This window comes from Giraffa tippelskirchi, chromosome 4 (genome assembly GCF_054371585.1).
Source record: "Giraffa tippelskirchi isolate mGirTip1 chromosome 4, T2T-mGirTip1v1.2.pri, whole genome shotgun sequence".
Lineage (NCBI taxonomy): Eukaryota > Metazoa > Chordata > Mammalia > Artiodactyla > Giraffidae > Giraffa > Giraffa tippelskirchi.
This window is the reverse complement of record NC_137278.1, coordinates 124,632,097-124,654,610: the sequence shown is the minus strand read 5'-3', so window position 1 is coordinate 124,654,610 and position 22,514 is coordinate 124,632,097. Positions and strand designations below refer to the sequence as shown.

At 39.2% G+C, this 22,514-nt stretch overlaps 1 long non-coding RNA gene across 1 annotated transcript in view; it reads right to left on the bottom strand.

Moving 5' to 3' along the window:
- The window catches only part of LOC145546146 (uncharacterized), a 60,550-nt gene that overhangs the window by 27,472 nt on the left and 10,564 nt on the right, over positions 1 to 22,514 (bottom strand). The window contains exons 2-3 of the long non-coding RNA XR_014082559.1: positions 10,314 to 10,447; positions 7,306 to 7,347 (exon numbers count right to left, since the gene is read on the bottom strand). This is a non-coding gene — a long non-coding RNA (uncharacterized LOC145546146). The remainder of the gene's footprint in view (positions 1 to 7,305; positions 7,348 to 10,313; positions 10,448 to 22,514) is intronic.

Here is a 22,514-nt window from a genome sequence, read left to right as displayed (position 1 = left end):
TAGGTAGTTAGAATAGGAAGCAGGAGTCCAAAATGGCAGTGGCTAAAAGACAAGGAAGGGAAAAGACCATGAAAACAGAACAAAGGAAGTGAGGACTTCAGGTAGAACAAACAGCACTCCTGGCTAGCCCAATTTGCATAGGGCAGGCCCAGGGAGAGGGAAAAACACATAAAAAGAGGAGCCAAAGGGCTCTCTTGCTCTCTCTCTCCTGCGCACTAGCCCGCTCCCCCACTCTCTTCTCTTCTTGTCTTTGGGTTGGCATGCCCTCAGGCTTCCAGGGTGAATTCTCCTGCTATCTTCTAAATAAAATAGAATTGTAACACTGATTTGTCTAAGAGCTATAACACTGCCTGTCCAAGACCCGAGAGCTGTGACGTGCCGAGGGCTTTAATGTCCGTCGCTCCAAATCTTTGTTGTGATGAGACAGAACCGAGGAGCATACTCTCGCCTGACATTTTCCTTTTCTTGCTTTGTTGTTGGTGGTGTTTAGTAGACCACACAGGTCTTCTTAAGTAAGGACAGAAGATGATAGTGTGTTTGCCTTGGGCACAGTGTTCCCCGACATCACAGTGATACATGAAAAGATGTCCTGGAGAATATTATATGAGTTTCTCCAAATCATTCATTTTAAAATAAGCTAGGAAATTCCATGTATTCGGCAGAATCACTTTATAAAGTTAAATTGAGGGTAAATCTTAGTAGACCTATATGGATATAGACTGGGACTTTCTGATTAGAATAAGATTCATCCTCACTGGTGTAAACAATAGGTAAGAAGCAGTTCCTTATTTTAAACAAGGGTCCTCAAGACATGTGCATGGGTCTTACTTATGACATGGACATTCTGGTTCCGCAACAATCACTCCCTTAGCCTTTAGCAGGGAAAGATGGGCAGGTGCATCTCTAGGGGGACTTCCCAAGAGGAGGAGCATGAGGGCATTTCTTCTCTGGTCTGAATGGGCCCATGTTGTTCTCACTGGAGCCAAGTGAAGGGAGGCAGTGAGAGATCCCTTCTCTCAGCATTGGACTGCAAGCAAGAAAGGGATGTGGGACTTTCAGTCCCTAACCAGATGATTGCCTGGCTGGAGGAATGTGAGGAGTGTGAGACAAGCAAGTTTTGAGAAGAATCTGACAAGGGTCCTTTGGATTTTGAGGGATATAGAGAAATCTGCACACCAGAATCTGGCTGGAGCTGCCCTTAGAGGCTGGGTGAGGATGGAGGGTTGTAGGTTACACTTCAACCATTTGGCTGGGCAGGGAAGCACAATGCTTCCAAGGGACTGAAGCATTGCAGTGGAGATTATCTACCAAGTAGAGTGGAAGGAAAGGCCATACTTGGCAGCTGTACTAGGCAACAGCGGGGAGGAGGGAGATTTGAAATGAATGAGAAATTAAAGTTTAATTTACACTGGACTAGAGTTTTCCATAGCTGAAAGTGAGACTCTTCTCACATCTGAGAGTGGCCACAAAGGTCAGGGATCTGCCTAAAAAGTCCCGAGGGGCATAGAAGGGAGCTCTGCTTGTTTGGAGGCAATGGAGAGAGATGACAAAGCAGTTTACTGATTATAATCACTGATTCAGCACACTTAATAAATCAGTTACACAATTTATTTAAAAAGTCAGCTATTTTAACTCCTATGGAGTATTCTTGCCAAAGTTTTTTAAAAAAAAAAACAAAAAACTTTTTAGCCTAATTTAACCAAATCTCTTGAATTAACTAACCGCTTCCAAGACAGGAGATGCAAGAACATGTTAATGTCACTAGGAGGGTACCATCAGCCAAATCCAAAAGGTTAGACATTCCACAGGACAAAAGCCCACTTTTTCTTCAACAAGCGCATGGTGCAAAGGAAGGAAGAGAAGGGGAACTGTCATAAGCTAAAAGAAACCTAGGAATATCTGATATATGTAACGTGTGTGCTGTGTTTGAATTTTTATTTGAACTGTAAAGATGTTTCTGAGACAATCAGGAAAAGTTGAAGTCGGACTGGGTATTGAAAATATTAAGAAGGAAGGTTCAAGAGGGAGGGGACAAATATATACTCGTGGCTGATTCATGTTGATGTTTGGCAGAAACCAACAAAATTCTGTAAAGCAATTATCCTTCAATTAGAAAATAGATAAATTTTTAAAAAGTATTAAGGAATTGTTATTAATTTGAGGACATGATAATATTATGATTTTTTGTCTTTTAAGTTCTGATGCACTAGGAAAACATATTATAGTATTAGAGTGAAGGAAGATTTGTTTTAAGACACTCCAGGATAAAAATAGTTTAAAAAACAAACAAATGTAGATTTCTTAAAAAGAATAAGCAAATGAAATAAAATATACTCCAGGATAAAAGAAAATAAAGTGCGTTTGGAGAAAGGATTGATGAGGAAAGAATAGTGGAATGGGAACAGCTGTTGAATTTAGGTGATGGGTACTGTCAACTACAAATTGGCACTTACCAAGAGCATTGCCAATGACTGAACAAAAAAGGCGTTTGTCATCTGCCTCTATGGAGATTGAACCCCAAGCTACTATAGCTGTTGACCTTCAACAATCCCTGAGGGAGTGCAGGGTGGAGGGAGGCACTCTGTGCTCCAGGGAATCTGGTGGGACAGGTTTTTAGATAGATGGATCTTTTTAGGAACAGATTTTATGATCTCAATCCTTGCATCTCCTCATATCTAGAGAAGCACTAAATCCCTTCATGGTGACACCAGACCCTCATGACAAACAAAAAACCTTTTGTAAATTGAGTGCTTCATGGTATTGAACTCCCCCTTCACCAAAACCTTATATATTGACATTCCCCCACTGCTGCTTTGGAGCAGTCTCTCAGAGCTATCTGAGATGCTGCCTCCCAGGCTGCAGTCCTCATTTTACCCCAAATAAAACTTAACTCACAACTCTCAAGTTGTACATCTTTTTTATTCGACAGTATCATAAGGCTTTATTGTACCATTCTTTCTATTTTTGTATAGAAAGATATTTTGTGTAAGACTTTCTAATAAGATACAGCCTCAGGTAAATTGATGATAAATGTTTAAAATATAAAAATTAGATTAAAAAATCTGTTCAAATCATAAATATTTTTATTAAGGTCTGGTACAGTATAATGGTTAAGAGTTCAAGTGCTCAAATTCAACTTAGTTTTGAATGCTGGCTATAACCATTGACCTTCGGAAAGTCACTTAAATTTATAAACCCTTTATAAACCCCATTTTCCCATCTGCAAGATGGGAATACTAATAATGCCTCTTACTGTTGCTACAAAGATTTAACAAGATGATATATATAAAATATAAACAAGACATAGAGTTGTTGCAGCTATTAATCATTAATCTCCGTAGGTAAGCACAAAGTAAGTGTGACTATTAGCATAGTCAAATTTAATTTTCACTTCATTCTGTTTCTTTTTCTTTTTTCGACCACATCGTGGGATGTTCAGAATATTAGTTCCCCAGACAGGGACTGAACCCATGCCCCCTAACCACTGGACTATCAGGGAAGTCCGTCTGTTTCCACTTTAAAATGCTGTTTTTGATGCTGTAGTTGTCTTGTTACCTTAAGTCTGAAAGACTGTAAGGCAGAAGTGAAAATTTCTTAGATAGAGATCCTCAGGGGTTGGGAACTGGTTTTTTTATCTCCTTACCTTGGAATGCATCCAGAATTGACTTTTGATCACTTGAAAGTGAAAGTCGCTCAGTCATGTCCAACTCTTTGTGATCCCATGGACTATATCGTCCATGGAATTCTCCAGATCAGAATACTGGAGTGGGTAGCCTTTCCCTTCTCCAGGAGATCTTCCCAACCCAGGGATCGAACCCAGGTCTCCCATGTTGCCGGCAAATTCTTTACCAGCTGAGCCACAGGGGAACTCAAGAATACTGGAGTGGGTAGCCTATCCCTTCTCCAGGAGATCTTCCCGACCCAGGAATCGAACTGAGGTCTCCTGCAATGCATGGCATCCAGTCCCATCACTTCATGGCAAATAAATGGGGAAACAGTGGAAACAATTACAGACTTTATTTTATGGCGCTCCAAAATCCCTGCGGATGGTGACTGTATCCATGAAATTAGAAGACGCTTACTCCTTGGAAGGAAGGTAATGACCAACCTAGATAGAGTATTTAAAAGCAGAGACATTACTTTGTCAACAAAGGTCCGTCTAGTCAAGGGTGTGGTTTTTCCAGTATTCATGTATGGATGTGAGAGTTGGACGGTGAAGAAAGCTGAGCACCGAAGAATTGATGCTTTTGAACTGTGGTGTTGGAGAAGACTCTTGAGAGTCCCTTGGACTGCAATGAGATCCAACCAGTCCATCTGAAAGGAGATCAGTCCTGAGTGTTCATTGGAAGGACTGATGTTGAAGCTGAAACTCCAATACTTTGGCCACCTGATGCAAAGAGCTGACTCATTTGAAAAAACCCTGATTCTGGGAAAGATTGAGGGCAGAAGGAGAAGGGGATGACAGAGGATGAGGTGATTGGATAGCATCACCAACTCAATGGAGATGAGTTTGAGTAGACTCTGAAAGTTGGTGATGGACAGGAAGGCCTGGTGTGCTGTGGTCCATGGGATCATGAGGAGTCAGACAGGACTGAGCGACTGAACTTAACTGAACTGAACTGAACTTTGAAGTTTCTATGTCACTTTGCTTAAGATTTCCATTTCAGAGAGTGTCTGAGTGGCTCAGTCTGGGTCATATGCCATTCCTTGGTTGGAATGGGAAGAGGAATTGGGTACCCTTAGTGATAGTCTGAAAAATGTCCATCTAGTCAAAGCTATGGTTTTTCCAGTAGTCATGTATGGATGTGAGAGTTGGACTACAAAGAAAGCTGAGCATCGAAGAACTGATACTTTTGAACTGTGGTGTTGGAGAAGACTCTTGAGAGTCCCTTGGACTGCAAGGAGATCCAACCAGTCCATCCTAAAGGAAATCAGTCCTGAATATTCATTCGAAGGACTGATGCTGAAGCTGAAACTCCAATACTTTGCCACCTGATGCAAAGAACTGACTCATTTGAAAAGATCCTGATGCTGGGAAAGATCGAAGGCAGGAGGAGAAGGGGACGGCAGAGGATGGTTGGATGTCACCACCAATTCGAAGGATATGAGTTTCAGCAAGCTCCAGGAGTTAGTGATGGACAGGGAAGCCTGGCTTGCTGCAGTCCATGGGGTTGCAAAAAGTCGGACAGGACTGAGCAACTGAACTGAGCTGAACTGAATGATAGTCCTGGTGGCTTAGTGGTAAAGAGTCCACCTGCTACTGCAGGAGACACTGGAGACGCAGATTCCATCCCTGGGTGGGGAGGATCCCCTGGAGAAGAGATGGCAATCGACTCCAATATTCTTGCCTGGAAAACCCCATGGACAGAGGAGCCTGGTGGGCTATAGTCCACGGGGTCACAAAGAGTCAAACATGACTTAACGACTGAACACAACAACAATAATACTCCTACCAAGACTATATCCAAAGATTGTTATCCCTAGCAATAGTTTCTGTCTAGAAAACGACTTGTTCATTCACATTCATTCTTCCCTTCTTCCATGGTGATAGGATTTTATCTGGCTAATACCAGCTCAGATAAAGGCTATATGTCCAAGCCTCCACAGGCATTCTTTGTGGCCATGTGACTAAGTTATGGCCATGGGTTATAAACAGAAGTAATATGTAACACATTCAGGTTCTACACTTAATAGAATTGGATACTTGCTCCTCAAGTCTCCTTAATCCTTCCCCTGAGAAAAGGCTAGAACCTTGAACCAAAGATAGAAGTAGGACTGTGCAGTTCAGCAAATAAAAACACATGACGTTCAATTACATCTGAATTTCAGATAACCAAGGAATACTTTTCTAGGACAACAAAATATGTATGTTCCATGCAATATTTGAACATAGAGAAGCTCAATGTATACAGTTAAGTGAAAATAGAGCACGGGACTTATATGGTTAGTGGTCTATATGCTAGTGTTAATGCATGTTTAGGAAAAATATCTAGGTTACGTTTAAATATGACCATTCTGGCTGTGATTAGAATAGAAATTTACAGAAAAAGGCAAAAGACAATGGTGGCCCAGACCATGTGGCAGCATTCAGAATGGAAGAGTAGAACTTATTACTCAGGGGATCTTCCCAACCCACTGAGCTTAGTGCATAATTAGTACCCAGTCCCCTGGAGAAAGGAATGGCAACCCTCTCCACTATTCTTGCCTGGAAAACCCCATGGATGGAGGAGCCTGGCGGGCTACAGTCCATGGGGTCACAAAGAGTCAGACATGACTGAGCAATTTCACTTTCACTTTCTCAAACATAGTTGCAGAAAATGGGCAGAAGACATGAAGAGAAAAATCCAAAAGAAACACCTATTTCCAATAAACTGAAAACATTCTACTTCCTTAACAGAAGAGAAATGCATATGACAATTTGTTCTGCACAAATAACAACAATAACCATTATTACTGGGTATTTAAAATGTGCCAGGAAAATGTAAAGTGCTCGCAAAGTGCTTCTGAAGGGAATACTACAGTTCACTACATTATACCAGCAAAAAAGTAAGTCTTAGAAAAGTTAAATAACTTGCTAGCCTTTCTGTATTCACATGGGTGGAACGTCTGAGATTTAAATGACTCAGAAGCACTTCATTCTTTTTTTTTTTTTAACTTTTTATGTTTTTTATTGCAGTATAGCCAATTGACAATGTTGTGATAGTTTCAGGTGCACAGCAAAGCACTCAGCATGTATCCATTCTCCCCCAAACTCCTCTCCCTTCCAGACTGCCATGTAACATTGAGCAGAGTTCCCGGTGGTATACAGTAGGTCCTTGAGAAACACCTCCTTCTTCACCACTGTGCTGTATACTTTATTCAGGCATACAATATGCCAAAATTAACTAAACATCAAGTATTAGGCACTAAATTAGGAACTGTGGGTACAATAGTGAGCAAAGTCACTTCTCCTTGTATAACTGATAAGCCAGAGGGAGATAGAGATAAGTAAGTAGGCAGTTATAATATAGAGCTGTGTATTGACTTCAAGAGACACATCTAAAACCAGCAGGGTACTGGAGCTGCCTCACTGTAGTTCTTACCACCCTGTAGGAGCAGACTATTACAGCAGCATTATTTATAAAAGCTCCAAAGGGGAAACAACCTAATGCTCATCAACTTATAAAGTATCCATAAATAAATGTGGTCTATCCATACACCAAAATATTTTTCAGTAATAAAAAGAAATAAAGTATTGATACATGCTACTATATATGGACTTTGTAACATTTGATAAGTAAAAGAAGATAGTCACAAAAAACATACTGTTGTGATTCCATTTATATGACATGTTCAGAACAGGTAAGTCTATAAAGACAAAAAATAAATTAGAGGTTACCAATTAGGAATGGAGATGGTGGTTGAGATTAGTGGCTGCTAATGAGTCTTTTCGGAGAAGGCAATGGCACCCCACTCTAGTACTCTTGCCTGGAAAATCCCATGGACGGAGGAGCCTGGTAGGCCACAGTCCATGGGGTCGCTAAGAGTCGGACATGACTGAGCGACTTCACTTTCACTTTTCCCTTTCATGCACTGGAGAAGGAAATGGCAACCCACTCCAGTACTCTTGCCTGGAGAATCCCAGGGATGGCGGAGCCTGGTGGGCTGCTGTCTATGGGGTCGCACAGAGTCGGACATGACTGAAGTGACTTAGCAGCAGCAGCAGCAATGAGTCTTTTTGGCATGGTGAAAATGTTTTAAAATTGGTTGTGGTGGTTGCATAATATGTAACTGTTTTAAAACCATTTAATTACACATTTAAATGGGTGAATTGCATGGTTGTTGTTGTTCAGTCGCTAAGTTGTGTCTGACTCTTTGCGACCCCATGAACTGCAGCACACCAAGCTTCTCTGTCCTTCACTATCTCCTGGAGTTTGCTCAAACTCATGTCCATTGAGTTAGTGATACCATCCAGCCATCTCTTCCTCTGTTGCTTCCTTCTCCTCTTGCATCTTTCTCAGCATCAAGGTCTTCTCAAATGAGTTGGCTCTTTGCATCATGTGGCCAAAGTATTGGAGCTTCAGCTTTGGCATCAGAGCTTCTGATGAATATTCAGGGTTGATTTCCTTTAGGGTTGACTGGTTTGATCTCCTTGCTGTCTAAGGGACTCTCAAAAGTCTTCTCCAGCACTACAGTTCGAAAGCATCAGTTTCTTGGCTCTTAGCCTTCTTTATGGTCCAACTCTCACATCCATACATGATTACTGGAAAAACCATAGCTTTGACTATGGTATGGTATGTGAGTTTTATATTAATAAGTTTTTTTTTTAAAAAAGCAAGTTGTTGTGGACATCTCCTCCCAACTTTGCATTCAATGATATCATGTTGGTGAGAGTAGGGTTGCCAGATTTAGCAAGTAAAAATACTGGCAATGGTTAAATTTGAATTTTAGATAAACAGCAAATATGTTTTTTTCCCCCTAATATTTCAATACTTTTAAAATTTTTTTCTATACTTTTATTTCAAGAAAATTATATAAAGGGAACCATAAAGTTTGTAACCTTTTGGGATTGGATTTTTTCACTCAGCATAATTCTCTGTAGACATATACCTGCTATTATGAGTAACAGCAGCCTGTTCCTTTTCATTGCTGAGCAATACTCCATGGTGTACAGCTAGGGCCCATCCCACCCACGGCTACTGGACCCAGTACAGAGATTAGCAGGGAACATGCACTCATCTTGAGGGCCTGCTGTGAGCTAGTTTCTGTCCAACTCATCTCTGGAGCTTTTAAGAAGAGGTATTTCCTGTCACTGTGCCCCTTATAGCCCATCCAGGAAGCAAATGTGTGAAGTGCCATCATTATGGAGTTTGGAGCCAAATGAATTTTGCAAACACTCTTCTAACAAACTGCTGTAATTGCAAATAGGCATCTTTGACACAATCTGGAAAACTTGAATATGGACTAAATATTAGATTATTTAAGGGTGATTTTTGTTAGGTGTGATGACAGCATTGCAGTTATGTAAACACTTGTCATCCGTTTTGTGGCTGGCTGAAGCAATCACTAGTGACATGACGGTGCACGTGGAATTTGCTTTAAGCACTCCAGCCTCAGGAAAAATGTGAGACAGGGAGAGCGGAAGTACAACTGACCCATGTTGACAATAGTGGAAGTTGGGTGATCTATACCTAGGAGTTCATTATACTAGTCTTTCTACTTCTATGTATGTTAGGATATTTCCATTAAAAAAGTCTTTGAGAATGCAAAGTTACTGGACTCACATTCCACATCTTGAGAGAAGCCGCCTTGTCCTACCGTAGTGTCTGGACTGTGGCTTCCGTTGCTTTGTGTGAAGCCTGATTGTATTTAGCAATCAGGTACCATGAGACTCCTGGCTAGAAACACGGCTGTGAAATCTCCAGTTATGAATGGTATCACCCTTGGTCATCCTGTCCTAGTGGTGTCTGGTTTGCAAGTATATTTCAGTGCTTTAGGAGGTGTCAACTACCTCTGCAGGTCTTGGAGGGTCTCCTGGGGTTTGAGGGTAGGCTGTGGCTCACTGTAGAGATAAGGACACTAGTGACCAAGGGCTCAGGGAATATTCCTTGGCATGATCTCCCCAGGAGGTCCCCATTTTGACAGTGATATCACAAATATGTTTTAAATGTGTGTTCCATGCAACATTTGGGATACACTTATATTAAAAATAATTAATTGTTTATCTGCAATTCAGATTCAACTGGGCAGCCTGAACTTTATCTAGAAATCTCAGGTGGGAGTATTGATACAAAAGAAATCAATAAATTCTACAAATCAGATTCTACCTTGCCTTCCCAGAGAGCTGGTTGTTAAGCATTTGCCAGCACACCACTGTCTAAACCATTAAAAAAGAGACTAAAATGCAAAGGATGTAAAAAAAAATGTACTAAAACAAATAATGACCAAAATAAAGGTGAAATGAAGTGAAAGTTGCTCAGTCATGTCCAACTCTTTGCGACCCCATGGACTGTAGCCTGCCAGGCTCCTCTGTCTATGAAATTCTCCAGGCCAGAATACTGGAATGGGTAGCCGTTCCCTTCTCCAGGGGATCTTCCCAACCCAGGGATCAAACCCAGATCTTCCTCATTGCAGGTGGATTCTTCATCTGAGCCAAAAGGGAAGGGGCCTAAAATAAAGATGGTATGACTAGATTCACTTTAGACCTTAAAATTAAAAAAATATTACTGAAATAATGGTAAAAACATTGATAGACGATTCACATCATCAACATTTGATAATTCTGAAGTTGTAAAGGCCTCATAGCACAACTTTAAAATACATAAAGCAGAAACTTCCCTTGTGGCCCCAGTGGTTAAAACTCCGTGCTCCTGATGCAGAGGGGCCCAGGTTTGATCCCTGGTCAGGGGGCTGGATCCCACATGCTGCAGTGAAGATATCGTGTGCTGTAAGTAAGACCAGGAACAGCCTAAAAAAAAAAAAAACAGACATAAAGTAAAAGTTGCCAGAACTATAAGAAAAATCAACAAATCCACCAGCACAGTGGGAGATTCTGATATATCATATCAATATTTAATCAATCATAAAAGGCATCAGTAGGAATATAGATGATTTGAAAAATGCAGTAACAAACTTCATCTATTGGTTACATATAGACCCCTATACCTGAGAGCTGGATTCCATATGTTCCTGTCAAGTGCCCCTAAAGCATTTATGTGAAAACTATTCAGGTATATGGCCAAACTGTTTAGGCAAGTTTGAACAAGTTTTTTAAAAAAATGGTGTATAAAGACCATATTCTTTACAAACAATGCAATTGAGTTAGAAATGCATTTTAAAATATTTTTTTTTTAATAGTGTATGTTTGAAAATTTTAAAACATACTTCCTGGAGAGGAAAATGCATGTTTTCAATGCTTATATTAGAAAGAAAAGTAATGCCTGAAAGTTAATAAGCTAAGTTTCCAATCTAAGAGATTAGAAGAGAAAACAAAAGAATAAAACCAGAGATTGTGGCAGAAAGGGAAATTATAGAAATTAAAAGGAGAGAATACACAAATGAACATTTAGGAAAAATTGTTAAAATGTAATCAGCATTTAAAAATCTTCTCATGCCTGCAAAGAAAATCACCAGGCCCAGATAATTTTATAGGTGAGCTCTAACACACTTTCAAGGAATATAAAAAAGGAGATAGGAGAGAAGAAACACTCTCATTTTCAGAAGCTGGGTATGTAAAATTAATCAACGAGTGAGGAGACCAGAAGGGGGAGCTCCCACACCCTGCCACTATAGCAGAGCCCTAGAGGAGAGGAGAAGCACATCTTTCCTAGCAAGGACTCAGCCAATGAAACGCCATGGACTCTTTGTTTACTATAGCCCTCCCAACTTCCTTTTCCTCTCTTTAAAAGCATTCTCCTCCCCTACTGTGCCAGCACTTGTACCTATCTTGCCATGGTTTCAGAACCCAAATTGCAGTTCTCTGCTGATCAAGTATAAACCCATATTTGCTGGAGGAATATCCAGCAGTCTACTTCCTTCAGGTCAACAGGTATAATGGGGATATTAAAACCAAGCAATTTCAGTGTAAGAAATGTAGTTTATAGATCCCACATGCTGCAGCTAAAGATGCCACATGCCTAAACGAAGATCAAAAATCCTGCAAGCCACAACTAAGACCTGGCATAGCCAAATAAATAAATATTTTTTAAAAACAGAATGTAGCATGTCCATTTGTTCAGTTATGGTCTATGGCTGTTTCACAGCACAGTAGCTGAGTTGAGTAGTTGCTACAGAAACCATATGACCTGCAAAGTCTAAAATATATACTATCTGGTCCTTTAGAGGGGAAGTTCTTCCAATTCCTGCTGTGTACTTCATAAATGTCTTATCACAATTAAAAATAAGTTCATCTATAAAAATATTAACATTTAAAAAGTTATTTGAATTACTATTTTATTTTAGCAGATGACTCTAGATAAGATTTGAATCTGCAATAACAAACTTCTAGGCTAAAGACCAAATAAAATACCCTATATGTATGGTATTTTTGAGGATACAAGGAACAATTTAAGAGCTAAATTTTCCCTAGTGTGGTATGAAATAAGTCTCTGATTGAGACAGCAAAATATTTGCACATTAAAAAAATTGTCAACTTGGATTTATCTCAATAAAGTCCTTCTTTTCATCTAGTTGTCAAATGTTTTGAACTGAATTGAGTTAATATATTACTGTTAAAGTGATTAAAGATTATTTAGGTGATAGCCTTAAAGATATCATGTTAAAAATAAGACCAACTTTTCAGAGTAGATGCCAACAAGGGAGGTCAAGTGGCTGGAAAATGGGAGGAAAAATCTCGCCTCTCCCTTCTTAGATTCAGTGGCTGGGGCCATGCAAATTGAACTGGCAAAAGATAGATTAACAGGAAAAGAAGATTTATCAAATGCGCATGTCAGAGGTCTAACAGAAATGAAATGATCAGAGGAATGATCAGACCCAAAGGCTTATATGTCATTTCAACAAAGAGCAATACATTTGTGAAGGACAAGACAAAGGGGAAGGAGTTTGAGTTTCTGGGAATATGGAAGATAAGGGTACTTGTGAGGTTTGTCATTTAGTCTGTACTTGGTATCAGTCTCTGGGAAGGTAAGAGTCTAGAACCATCTTCAGTGATTAAGAGTCCCTGGGGAATGATAGATTTTTCTTCTTAGTACAGGTGAGGGAAACACTTTTACAAATGAAAATGTATGTTTTGCTCTTAGCCAGATGGGGGGAGGGCAAGAGATTTTCTTCTTGATGCTTGCTGTTTCTTAACTGCCATCAGCTCAAAATAATCCTTATGCCAAAGTGGCATATTTTGGTCCCTTCAGTAACAAGTGGCTTCTTGAGGTGGACTTTATTTTGCTAAATTTTACAATCTGGGTCTGGTTCGTCCCTGAGCCCCAGCTCTCTTCAGAGAAGACATGGGTGTTTCCTCTCTACTTTCACTTTGAGAATGTGAAGCTAATAGATTTTCTACAGATGCTGCTTTGCTGCTTGTCTCTCCATCTCATCATATGTCATTTATATTAATATTTCTGCAGAAAGTTGTCCTGGAAAATTTCCTCTATCAAAGCACCAATATGAGGATTTGGCTATCCTTCAAGCAATTTAGTTTCTTCATTGTTGTTCAGTTGCTAAATCATGTCTGACTCTTTGCAACTCCATGGACTGCAGCACACTGGGCTTCCCTGTCCTTCATGATCTCCAGGAGTTTGCTCAAACTCATGTCCATTGAGTCAGCGATGCCATCCAATCATCTCATCCTCTGTCATCCCCTTCTCCTTTTGCCTTCAATCTTTCCCAGCATCATGGTCTTTTCCAATGAGTTGGCTCTTTGCATCAGGTGGCCAAAGTATATTCAGGGTTGATTGCCTTTAGGATTGACTGGTTTGATCTCCTTGCTGTCCAAGGGACTCAAAAAATCTTCTCCAGCACCATACTTCGAAAGCATCAATTCTTTGGCACTCAGCATTTTTTATGGTTCAACTCTTAAACATCCATCCATGGCTACTGGTAAAACTATAGTTTTGACCATACAGATCTTTGTTGGCAAAGTGATGTCTTTGCTTTTTAGTATGCTGTCTAGGTTTGTCATAGCTTTTCTTCCAAGGAGCAAGCATCGTTTAATTTCATGATTACTGTCTTCATCTGCAGTTATTTTGGAGCTCAAGAAAATAAAATCTGTCATTGTTTCCACTTTTTCTCCATCTATTTGCCACAAAGTGATGGGACCAGACACTAATTTACTCTGGACTTGGTTACTTTACACTTTTCCTCTTAATATGGCTAATGTTTTTAAAGTCAACCATATCATTCTTTTTTTTTCCCACTCATTTATTCATTCAACACATATTTTGGGTACCTACCAAGGGTCAGACACTATTTTAGGTGTTGGACATATTGCAACGCACAAAAGAGGAAAAACTTCTGCCTTTATATTCTAAATAGTGTGAACAGACCATAAACAAGGTAAATATGTAAAATATGTAATGGGATAGTGATAAATGGTAAAAATGGCTGTAAGGGCAGATTTTAAACTGAAGGAAACCAGACAGTGTTTGACACAAAGAGTGTTTTTTTTAGCAATGCAGATATCTTTGTCTTATAGAGATACAAATGATTTGTGTCCAGTAGAAAAGCTTGGGTTGAAACCGAAAGATTAGTTTTATTGTCCAATGGTATATTAACCAATTTTATGTAATTTAGTAATCTTATTCCAGCATTCTTTCTCCTCTCAGTAACTATAAATACTTTTGTCTTTCTACGCTCCATTTGAACCAGGTTTATTATTCTGCTGGTTCTGTCATTAATGAGGTAAGCAACTAGGAGAGTCATGATTTTTATCTTTTTGAAAATTATGTACTAACATATAGAATGTGATTTATGTAATTCTGATTTGCTAAACACCTTTTTTTTTCTTTTTTTTTTTTTGCTAAACACCTTTAATGAGCAAACAAACAAAAAACTGATATAAATATATAATAGTGCTTTTAAAAATTCATGGGCTGATTTTTTTTTAATTTTTAAAATTTGTTTATTTTTTGGCTGTGCTGGGTCTTCATTGCTGTGTGTGGGCTTTCTCTAGTTGCAGTGAGCGGGGGCTACCCGTGAAAGGGCTTCTCATTGTGGTGGCTTCTCTTATCGCAGAGCATGGGCTCCAGGGCTTTCAGACTTCAGTAGTTGTGGCATACGGGCTTAGTTGCCCTGTGGCACATGGACTCTTCCCTGACCAGGGATTTAACCCCTGTCTCCTGTATTAGCAGATGGTCTCTTAACTACTGGACCACCAGGGAAGTCCTTCGGGTTGATTTTTAACATTCTAATGTTGATTTAGACATTAGAAATGAAAATTATGAAAACCATACAGTTATAGGAGATAAAAGTTTATGAGAATGTTTTTAAAATATATAGACAATGTTAAAAGATAAACTGAGACATATTAACATTTTTAAGAGTTATTTGAACAAAAATCTATTTTAATCAGGCAGTACCAAACTAGAAGTGATTAGGTGCACTCTACCAGCAGAAGCCAGTGGAAAGATTTTTATAAGGAAGAAGCAGGAGCCAAGTAAAAAATTATTTGATTAGCCATTGCTGAAGTGTTTACCTTACTTGGAAAACCATAGTTAGATGTTTATGATTTTGATTTTGATTTCTTAACCTTGAAGCATTTCAAGCTTAAGTTTTGGTTTGAGTAGGTAGGCTGCTAAGAATAGAACCACCGCAGTCTAACGGATTCCTTATTTAAATAATTATTTTCACAATACGTAAATAAACAAAATAATTAAACTATAATGATTGCCTATTTTACTGGTGTTTTTCTGCCAGTCCAGTAAATATTCAAATATTTAAAATCGTTAAGAGAACAGGCTTTGGAGTAAGACTACCTGGCTCTACATTCTGAATAAACCACTTCTTGGTCTGGGCAAATTGTTTAAGCCTCAGTACTCTTTATCCCATCAGATTATTGGGAGGATAAGTGAAATATAATAATGTAAGCAAGAAGTTCAGAAAAGTGCTGGTAACTAACAGCTCAATATGTATAAGCTACAAGCTTTCTGTTTGCAATGAAAACTTGCAAAGTAACTCCCTGGTGGCTCGGGTAAAGAATCCACCTGCCAATGCAAGAGACATGGGTTCAATCCCTCGTCTAGGAAGATCTCCTAGAGTAGGAAACCACTTTAGTATTCTTTCCTGGGAAATCCCATGGACAGCAGGCGCCAGTCCAGGGGGTTGCAAAAGAGTCAGATACCTCTTAGCACAATTGCAACTTTGTATCCTTGTGTAAAACACTTGAAAAATAACATACAATGCTTGCAATCTGCTTACTAGTGGGCTCCTTTCAAATAAAAATGGGTTAATTCTTATCTACTAAGACAGTCCTGTATTTTGCCTTTATTTTATTGAACATTTTGTAGAACATTTTACAACCTCAGGTAAATTTTGTTTTCTAGTTAAACCTATATCTCAACAGTTAGTATTTCTTTTGCATGGAAAAAAAACTTTCTAAACTAACTGTTGTTTGAGTAAACAATTGACAATAAAAAAAAAAGATCTTACAAACATTTATTTAGAGGATTTGAATAAAACCATTTCTCCCAAACTTTAGTAGTTATTAATTTTCCAAATAAAAGAAATTAACCAAAAAATTTTAAATACAATAAAATGGAACAAAACAAAAATAACCGTAGTTCTTTTTAAACTGTTGGCATAGTTATTCAAGCCAACATCCTAATCAGGGACAGCAAATACTATGCAGGCTTAAAAAATGAGTTGGCCTTTCCAAATGTCTTAATGCTTGAAAAATGGCTTGGTCTTTCTACATGTCTTCAACTTTCCAAGTCAGAACAAATGATACAATGGATTCTTTATTCTATTCTACCTCACAGTGTTTTAAAGTCACCAACATTCTCAAAATCGAGGGATAGGAATACTAATTTACCTAAGAATACCTACAACTGTTCAACTGTAAATTACTTCACTAAATTGGTTGTATGTGTTAAAAAAAAACAAAATTCAACCAAGTAAACTTGAAGATACTAATTGACTTTATTCAGTGATTCAATTAATCAGGAAGCAGGCTGTGTAGTAACTAGAAGACCACTGGGGGAATGATACAAAATGGAAGGCTTTTATAGGAAGGAGGGTGGGGCAAAGAAGCTATTTCCAAAAGAAAAAGAATTATTTGGGGCCAGCCTCTTTTTAGGGGGAGGAGAATTGCAACAGCTTTTATCATGCAGATTGCTTCTCCTTCCTCTGGGGGCTAGAGGGCTCACATGACAGATGACCTCACTGGTGATGACCAGGAAATTCCAAACTGGTTGACTAAGATTACATTTCTGAGCCTGAGAGGAAAAACACACACATACACGGGCAACTAATTTACCATGAAGGAGCCAAGGACATACAAGGGAAAAAAGAAAGTCTCTTCAGTAAATGGTGTTGGGAAAACTGGACAGCCATATGCAAAAGATTAAAACTAGATCCCGATCTTACGTCATATACTAAAATTAACTCAAAATGGATTCAAGCCTTGAATGTAAAATGGCAAACCATAAAATTCCTTGAAGAAAACAGGCAGTACATAGTACATTGGGACTTCCCTGGTGGTGCAGTGGTTGACTCTATGCATCCACTGCAGGGAACTTGGGTTCAATCCCTGGTTGGGAAACAAGAATCCCACAAGCTGCATGGCCAAAAAAAAAAAAAAAAAAAACTATAAAATAGGCAATACACTTTTTGACATCAGTCTTGGCAATATTTTTTTGGATATTTCTCCACAGGCAAGGGAAACAAAAATAAAAATAAACAAAGCTTCTGCACACCAAAGGAAAGCATCAACAAATGAAAAGACAGCCTACTGAATGGGAGAAAAACTTACAAATCCTATATCTGATAAAGGGTTGATATCCAAAATGTATAGAAAGAACTCATACAATACTAAAACTGACTCCTCCAGAAACAAAGTTCCTCTGCTGAGTTTATGATTAAACTCTCTACCCAGACCTGTATTCTCTTTCTTGTCCTGTACTTATTCCTCGCAGGACAGAAGACTATCAAAGAAAGGGGGACATTGAAAACGAGCAGGAGCCTGTGAGGCTCTCCCCAGTACAGAAGCCTTTCCAGAGCTCCCATTTCTTGCCCGTAGAAAAAGGCTTTGGTCTCTAGTAGGCCTCCCCTGAGTTCTGTTGTTGTTCATTCACTAAGTCATGTCCAACTCTTTGTGACCCATGGACTGCAGCATGCCAGTCTTCTCTGTCCTTCATTACTTCCCGGAGTTTGTTCAAATTTATATCCACTGGGTCAGTGATGCTATCTAACCATCTCATCCTCTGCTGCCCACTTCTCCTTTTGCTTCGATCTTTCCCAGCAACAGAATCTTGAGTTATAAAGAGCAGATTTAAGCAGGTACTAGTTAGGGAACGGAGGGAATGCAGAAATAAAGGAAAATAGTCAAGAAATAATAGTTCGGTGATAAATCAGTCCTGGTTCCTCCTTGAGGGATATACATAAGAATCTGATACATATAAAGAGCCTCTTGATGAAGGTGAAAGAGGACTAGGCATGGGGCACATAAACACGGGTTCAACAACAACAACAAACACTCCAGTTTAAAAATCGGCAGAGGGGACTTCCGTAGTGGTTCAGAGGTTGAGAGTCTCCCTGGTCGAGGAAGATCTCACATGCTGTGGAGCAGCTAAGCCCATGTGCCACAACTACTGAAGGCCCCATGCCTAGAGTCAATCCTCTGCAACAAAAGAAGCCACAGGAATGAGAAGCCTGTGCACCACAATGAAGAGTAGCCGCCCCGCCCCGCCCCGCCCCGCCCCTCCCCCCCCCAACTAGAGAAAGCCCGCATGCGGAAATGAAGACCCAGCACAGCCAAAAATTAATAAATAAAAAGTTTTTAAAAATGGGCAGAGGATCTGAACGTTTTTCCAAAGACATATAGATGATCAACAAGCATATGAAAAGATGTTCTGTGTCACTAATTATTGGGGAAATGGAAATCAAAACCACACTGAGCTATCACCTCAAGTCTGTAGAATGGTTATCATCAAAAAGACAAGAAATAGCAAGTGTTGTTGAGAATGTGGAGAAAAGGAAACCCTCCTGCACTGCTGGTAAGAATATAAGTTGGTGCAGCCACTATGGCGGTATCTCAAAAAATTAAGACTAGAACTACTGACTTTAAAAGCACAATGTAAAAGCTGTGGGTCAAATTTTATTCAGTGTCTTCTGTTCAGTTCAGTCGCTGTCGTGTCCGACTCTTTGAGACCCCATTGACTGCAGCACTCCAGGCCTCCCTGTCCATCGCCAGCTCCCAGAGTTTACTCAAACTCATGTCTCTTGAGTCAGTGATGCCATCCAACCATCTCATCTTCTGTCATCCCTTTCTCCTCCCATCTTCAATCTTTCCTAGCATCAGGGTCTTTTCAAATGAGTCAGTTCTTTGCATCAGGGGGCCAAAGTATTGGAGTTTCAGCTTCAGCATCACTCCTTTCAATGAATATTCAGGACTGATTTCCTTTAGGATGGACTGGTTGGATCTCCTTGCAGTCCAAGGGACTCTCAAGAGTCTTCTCCAACACCAGAGTTCAAAAGCATCAATTCTTCAGTGCTCAGCTTTCTTTACAGTCCAACTCTCACATCCACACATGACTACTGGAAAAACCATAGCCTTGACTAGATGGACCTTTGTTGGCAAAGTAATGTCTCTGCTTTTTAATGTGCTGTCTAGGTTGGTCATAACTTTCCTTCCAAGGAGTAAGTGTCTTTTAATTTCATGGCTGCAGTCACCATCTGCAGTGATTTTGGAGCCCCCCAAAATAAAGTCTATCACTGTTTCCACTGTTTCCCCCTCTATTTGCCATGAAGTGATGGGACCAGATGCCATGATCTTAGTTTTCTGAATGTTGTGTTTTAATGTCCAGTGTCTTACTGAGAGCTAAAACCCCAGAGATAAACTCTCAGATAGCTCTGAGAAACTGTTACAAAGATGTAAGCGGGGAGGTTACCAGGAAAAACCTGGTAATGAAGGGTAAAATTTCTCATGCACATTTAAGTAGGTATCTTCTCCATTGATAAGATACTTTTGTAATATAGTCATTCAATTTGTTAATAAGGTGTATCATATTGATTGATTTGCAGATATTGCATCAGCCTTGCATCCCTGGGCTAAATTCCCCTTTTTCATAGCATATAATTTTTTTAACATATTGTTGAGTTTGGTTTGCTATTTTGTTGAAGATTTTTGTATCTATGTTCATATCAGGATATTTGTTGACAATTTTCTTTTGTTGTGATAACTTTGTCTGGTTTTGTTATCAGGGTGATGAAGGTCTCAAAGAATTAATTTGGTAGTGTGGTAAATTTAAATTTTTCTTTTTGGAAACTTCTGGAATTTCTTTTTTTGAATAGTTTCAATCCACGTTTGGTTGAATCTGCAGATGTGGAGCCATGAATACAGAGGGCCAGTTGAATATTTATTCAACAAACCCTGAATGCCAAGCCAACTCTGGGCTTTCTCACCCAAACAAGTTTGACAGTATGGCCCCAGTCCATCAGATATTCCTTATCCTATAAAAACTTTTTGCCTTCAACCTCATTTTGCAGTTCTCCAAAGGAGACTGTGAATCTGTGAAGTATTAAAATTTGTTTGTATCATCTAAATTGTCTTCTTTGATTTTGTATAAACAGTGTTGTCTACTCTCTATCTTTTTGTTTAAAAGCAAGCCATACATTTCTCCCCTCTATGGTACCAGCAAGAAGAAAGAAAGAGAAGTCACTCAGCAAGCAGAGAGCTATCCTTATTGCTTGTTCAAAGATATACTGAGCCATATTAAATATTTTAAGGGTGTATTTGAGCAAAACTTGATTTGAATTGGGCAATGCCTAATTGGAAGTAGTTAAAAACATTTCACCAATAAGAGCCAGGGAAAAGACTTTTACAGAGAGGAGGAAGAAGCAAAGCAAGGATATTATTTGATTGGCTATGGCTTGAGACCCGGGTTCAATCCCTGGGTTGAGAAGATTCCCTGGAGAAGGAAATGACAACCCACTCCAGTACTCTTGCCTGGAAAATTCCATGGATGGAGGAACCTCGTAGGCTATAGTCCATGGGGTTGCAAAGAGTCGGGCATGACTGAGCGACTTCGCTTTCACTTCACTTCATAGCTTGAGCAGTTGCACTAATTGAGAAAGCCTGGTTGGCTGTTTGCGACAGGTTGTCCTTAGGTTTTGATTTCTTAACCTTAAGGCATTTCAGTCTTAGATTTAGTGTTTTGGTTTGTTTTAAATTTCAATTTATTCATTTGCTTGCGCCGGGTCGTTGTTGCTATGCATGGGCTTTCTCTAGTTGCACTGCTCGGGCTTCTCATTGCAGTGGCTTCTCTTGTGAAGCATGGGCTCTAAAGCACACAGGTTTTAGCAGTTGCAACATGTGGGCTCAGTTTCGCAGCTCAAGGGCTTTACAACTTGGGCCCAGTAGTTGTGGCCCACAGGTTTAGCTTCTCTGTGGCGTGTAGGATCTTCCCTGACCGGGGATCGAAACCACGTCCACTGCATTGACAGGTAGATTCTTATCCACTGCACCACCAGGGAGGTCCAGGCTTAGGTTTTGGTTTGCTTATGTGGGCTACTAGTTATTGCCTACTGTTTAATTAATTTATTAATGGTCTGCTTTTTAATTAACTTACAATGTTGGAGATGGAAAGCCTGCACTGAGATGAGTTTGCATAAACAAAACACTCAAATAACACTTATCCTCCATTCCTTTTACTCGTATATTTTCTTGTCACTTTCCCCACAATTTATCTGCCCTAGAAGCCCAAACTCCCTTTGCTTTGTCTAGTAACTTCTCTACAATATATCACCATTTGTTAAAATGATGTATAAGCCCCATGTCTAACTAGTTCTTTGGATTTTTCACTTCGCTATTTAGGAGGAGAGGGGGTGAAGTTATCATACACATGTAAATATTAACATTAATAAAACTTGTATGCCTTTCCTCCTGTTAATCTGTATTTTATTAGTTTAATTTTTACCTCTGCAGGTACTTGAGCTAACAGGGTAGAGGAAAAGGTTTTCTTTCCCTACAAGGTAAAAGGGTGAAGAAGGAGATGGTATTTTCCAAAAATTGTTCTTAATTTTCTTTCCAGATTAATTTGTTTGCTTGTTTTTTGTCAACTAAGTATACATTTTATGTATTAACCAAAATCTGTCAAGTGAAATATATTTTTGGATCCCACTTTTAGCCAACTAACCTGTAACAAGCATGGTTCTTAAAACACTTTTAAAAAGTGTACAATGTGTTATTTTTTATGTAATCTTGCAATGCTGACATCAAGTATACTATTGTAATATCATTTAGAAGTGATAACATGAATACGTGATTGCCTTGAGTTATCAGGTAGATTTTTTTTCTCCTTTAATTTTCTTAATATAGATGGATATAAGCGAGAGAGAAGGGGAGAGAGAAAGAGAAAGAGAGAGGCATTCTTCCACCAAGGATATTTTTTACACAATAATAATTTAACTATCAATAATAATTAAATTATGAAAAGTACTTTATCATCTCCCACTTCTCATTCATGCTACCTGTGGTGGCAAGACATTTTCAGATTAGTATTTTACAAAGGACCATTTATTTGAGCCCTGACTGTAATACTCTACTTTACATTTTCAGACTATTCTAAGCCATCTATGGACTTAAGCAACACACTGAATTAGATGGTATGTGGAATCTTCTGTCAATGAGTTTCTATCAAATCATAAGAGAAGATGGAAGTGCAGTCAGTCTAAATTCTATGCAACTCATCTTTCTAATTATACTGCCTAAGGAGGCCAGCTGGCTAGCTGTCAAGAGACCTCAGGAAGTGTATTTACACTGGTAAATTCACTGTGGTACAAGCTCTGAATCTTTGCTTTGCAGACTCAAAACTTGAATTTTTGTCAAGCACATTGAAAGTAAAGTCTTCTCTTGGCAGACTCACTTT